Genomic DNA, 4,919 nt, shown 5'->3' with positions numbered 1-4,919 from the left:
CACAAAAAAAGAGAAAGAAAATGATGATGGCAATAAATGTACACATGTGCTTGAAAAAAAAAAAGAATCAGGCACTCAAATAATAGTACATATTATCTGGAAAATTCAAAGAAGTGATAGCTCATTGTTGTTTAGATTTGCATCTCTCGAATGGCTAGTGATCGTGAGCATTTCTTCCTGTGTTTGCTGGCCCCCCGACTGTGTTCTGAGGAACCTTTGTTCTTGAGTATAAGTATCAAGTGAGATGGCATCAAATAGCTTTCATTTTCCAAGTGCACAGCTTGGTCTAGCATTGTGGTAGAGAGCCTATTTCACCAGCTTCTCATCCTTGATGAGGTCTAATGCCAATCTGATCCTTTTCTCTTCGTAGGTAATTTTCTAGACCTCACAGCTTCTTTTCCCTGTTCCCTTGGAGTTCCGAGATAAGCCTAGGTATTTTCCAGTCCATTTGGTCTGAAACTCAGTACGTTTTTCCAATCAGAAGACACGTCTTCTTGCAGCTCAGGACAATATTTTTCTATTATATGTATTATTTCTTTCATCGATTCCTTTGTACACTTCTGGAAGTCCTGTTATTTCTATGTGAGATCGTTATATCTACCTCCCCAGATGATCTTCCCCTAAGTTTCCTCTCTCTCTTTCCAAACCTTGAATTAAATGAACAAACAAACAAAACATTTTATTGTGAATTGGGTGACAAATCACAGAGAACGTGTACAGATCATCGATTTGCTTCGTCTCATTCCTCACGGTCTCCTCAACCCAACACCATTCACCCACCCCCAGGTTCGCCGTCCCCACACTACCTACTCTCCAGACCCTTCTGAACTGTGTCCTGGAGCCAATGCTGCCCCTTGATCTCAAAAGATGGATTGTGCTCGGGTGTGTGTGCCTCAGTCATGTTACTTTCCCCCTTACAGACCTGTCGGTGAGCTATCATTTTGAAAGGCAGAAAGATTGGGGATAAAGGATTTGTCTCCACCGAATGCCTATGCTAAATGAAGATGAGCTGGCCCTGCCACAATAGAGGGGTGGTAAAGGAATCAGACACACATTAGACACCTACGGGGACAATCTAAAGTTGAGCATGCTCAAACCCAGGTGACCTAGGCCCAGGTGGAGACCAGGTGGAGGCCCAGGGCACAACCACACTAGGCACCAGCAACATTATATCACACACTCGCCTAAACTCAGCCACTAAGATTGGCCATTACCCTCAACCATGCCCACTCCCCAGCCAGTGGGGATAGAAGGGATTAATAGCAGACTGAGGACAAGCCATTCCCCAATCTCAGGTCTCTCTCTTGCAGGTCCGAGCGCAGGATCTCTCCTGTGTGTGCAGCACACACACACATGCGTGCCTTCTTGGGGCTCACACTCAACCACTCCCCCAGCTTTTCTCTTTTCCCATTTGGGGGTTTCGCACTCTCCTGAAGTGGGCATTTTCAGTCACGAACCTTCCCACGGTCCATGCTGCACGACACTGCTCGCCTTCCAGAGATGCTTTTAACTCAACACCCCTCCCAGTTTCTTCCCATCTGAGACAGTACCACCGGAAACTTCCCTTGCCATCATCCAAGTTATTTGGATTACCAAAGTGTTTCTGCCGCATGAATTCTTTCAGCGTTGAGAAGCAAGGACGGAGGGAAGCCACCCCAGAAACCTAACAATCTCACCCCCATGAAAGGCAAAGTTCAAAGACATAGAAAGCAGCCAGCGTTGGCGAGGTATGAAGAGCCTAAGCGGTCACGCCCCACTGGTGGGATGGTAGCATGGTGCTGCCACAGTGCAAAGAAGCCCCCCAGAAGTTGTCCATAAAAATCTGAGATGGCCCAGCCACCCCTCTGCTTGGTGTGTATCCTAGAGAGAGAAGAGCTGTGACGTGAGTGGACAGATGGGCACCCATGTTTGTGGCAGTGCTAGTCACAATTGTGAAAAGATGAGAATAGTGTAAGTACCTATCAATGGAAGATGGGTAAACAAACCTTAGCACATACACACGTTGGAATGGCGAGGCTGGTAAATCTTCTAAATATCTCATAACTGGGATGATTCTTGAAGACACTGTGTTGAGCAAACTTAGACAATCACCAAAGGACCACTTTTATATGAGATCACTGTTGTCAATAGCCAAGGAAGAGTTTTTACACTAAAAGAAACATTTTATTGATTGATTGATTTAACGCGTACCAGTGTGAGGTGACAGGGGGGGTGAGTCACTGGCTAGAGGGTAGATACATATTCATTTGGGCCAGTAGGTGGACAATAAACAATTAGAAGCTGACAAAAAATATATATATATATAATAATGAGGCCGGGGAAGACACTGGGAAGAGTGAGTGTACGATTTAAAAGCCATGCAGGCTTTTAGATACACAATCCTGCAATTGGTTATCTATAAGAGGAAGCCTGGATAGACATGCAGGCTGACCAGGTGGGAGAGGGAGCATGGGGATGTACCTGCAAATATACGTACCTGTGGGATCCAAACCCATAGTCCAAAGGGTCCTTAGGAGCAGTGTGTGCAATTAAGGAAAAATAAATGAGACAGAAAAGGTAGGGCACAGTGGCTCACCTCCCATGTTGGAATCAAGAACTAGTTTATTTTACAAAGATGTGTGTTAGGTCTCTGGGGTGGTTTATCTCAGTTTTTGCTTCTCAACTGTGGCTGTTACATAATCTGTCATCTTGAGTGAAGGGGTGCAGTCTAGCCTGTCAATCACAGGTCACAGTCTGATTGATCCCTCCTTGTGGGTGTGGCCTTCTTATGAGGATTCTGGGAACTTTGTCTTCCTCCCTGGAGGCGGGACATACTCTCTCTCTGCTTCACATTCCTGTTGACAAGCCACATGGAGTCAGGCTGATGGAGCCAGAGCCCTGTGATCTTCCTGAATTTGGCATCCTTGCATGCGCGTGAGTCTAAAGAGGAATTTATGGATTTGTATCAGATATATGGGCTAATCTCGGATTTATGGACTTGATCTGGACTGGGCTGGGATGTTTTCTCAATATACTATTGCTCTTTGATATAAAAGCTCTCTCATACACCCATATGAGGGTCTCTGGATTTGTTTCTCTAGTCTACCTACACATCAACGCTGAAAGAATTTATACGGCAAAAGCACTTTTGTAAGTCCAAGTAACTTTTATGAGGGAAAGGGAAGTTTCAGGTAGTACAGTCTCAAAAAGTACACACTATCTCTGGAAAGCACGCAGGGCCACAAGGCGGGGACCATGAGAAAGTTCGCAACTGTAAATGGCCATTTCAGGGGAGTGAGGAAAAACATGTGGAAGAGAATACTGAAACAGGAGCGAGTAGAATCAGCAAGTGGAGCCAAGTGCAGAAAATGCCCAGAGGCCAAGAAAATGTAGGCCCGAGAGAGCCTGTAGGTGCTTACACACCACGCCACACACTCGGGAGAAATTCCCACCGTCCAACGCTCCATTTGTAGAGCAGCCTGTGTTATTCACCTCCTCCTTTCCCCACTGGCTGGGGAGGCATGGTTGAGGGCATTGGCTGATCTTATTGGCTGAGCTTAGGCTCACCAGTGTGATGCAATATTGCTGGTGCCTAAGGTGGGTGTGCCCAGGTTGGCTTCCACCTGAGCCTAGGTGACTTATGACTTTGGTCTGAGCATGCCCAGCTTTGGATTTTCCCATAGGTGTCTAATTCGTGTGCCTGAATTCTTTCCAACCCCTTGATTGGGGCATAGACAACTAATTTTTGTTTAGTGTTGGCCTTCGGTGAAGACAACCCCTTTATCCCTAATCTGGCTACCTTTCATATATAGTGTTGGGGCATGCAAGCCTTCATTAGGCATACGTACAATATGGGCCTGGTGTGCATCTGAGATATCATGATTTCTTTAGGAGAACACCTCACGGGAAGTGTCTGGCAGGCAAGGGAACAATGATGTCAAATGATGCCAATCCCTCCTTAAGAATAGTAAACTGCAGAGAGCAGATTTCTTGAGAGATTTCGCATCCTCTAAACAATGTGTGCGAAAGACCAGGCGTTTGTAGGAGGCAACTGATCCTATCAGAGAGGACATATGTGAAGAACCTGCTTTCTGGAGAAGTATATGCATCTAGACTTCACTATAAGTACCAGGTAACTAAAGGACAAAGGAGAAACTGACTCCTAGCCTTTGTTAAAGATGATAAGGACAAAATGAACTGAACTGTTTTTAAAGATAGGCATCTTTCAGCCTGAGTAAGAAAGAGCCAAGTGACTGCAAAAGACAGATTTACATTAGCATCTTAAAGGAGGGCAGTTGTGGAGAGAACTCGTTCTATTTGGAGAATGCACGTTAGGTTGTCTTCTCTGTCTATGAAAGTCTTCTCTCACCGGAGCTAGTCTGTGGTTTTGAGCATTGAGATTAGGCAGCTTCCAGGTTCTCAGTTTCCCTCACATAGGTTTGACGGGAGATATTTGTATATGTGTGTTTAGTCTTTCTGCAAATGTATCCTGGACTGTGGTGGAGGATAAAGGGGACAAAGGTAGGAAAACTTAGACATAACCCAAACCCGTGAGGGAATAAGTCACTGTACCTGAGGGATCAGGGCCATAGCATAGCATAACTAAGACAACATTCTATTGCTTTATCCAGGAACAGGAATTGGAGTAGCAATATTAGGAGGGTAGGGGGAAGGTGGGGAGAGGAAGGGAGGAAGGGAGAACCAATGGGAATGATCAACACATAACCATCCCCCCACCACCCCAGGGGAACATCAGAAACCATGGGGCAAGGGAGACAGTGGTCGGTGTAAGATATGAAAATAATTTATAATTTATCAAGGGGTCACAAGAGGCAGGGAGGGAGGGGAAAAAAGAGGAGCTGCTACCAAGGGCTCAATCGAAAGCAAATGTTTGGAAAATAGTGATGGCAACTTATGTACAAATATGCTTGATACAATTG

The sequence above is a fragment of the Echinops telfairi genome, unplaced genomic scaffold, assembly GCF_000313985.2.
Source record: "Echinops telfairi isolate 266 unplaced genomic scaffold, ASM31398v2 ScPeMD7_1713;HRSCAF=2227, whole genome shotgun sequence".
In the NCBI taxonomy this organism is placed as follows: domain Eukaryota; kingdom Metazoa; phylum Chordata; class Mammalia; order Afrosoricida; family Tenrecidae; genus Echinops; species Echinops telfairi.
The sequence above is the reverse complement of the archived record's forward strand: the minus strand, read 5'-3'. Positions refer to the sequence as shown.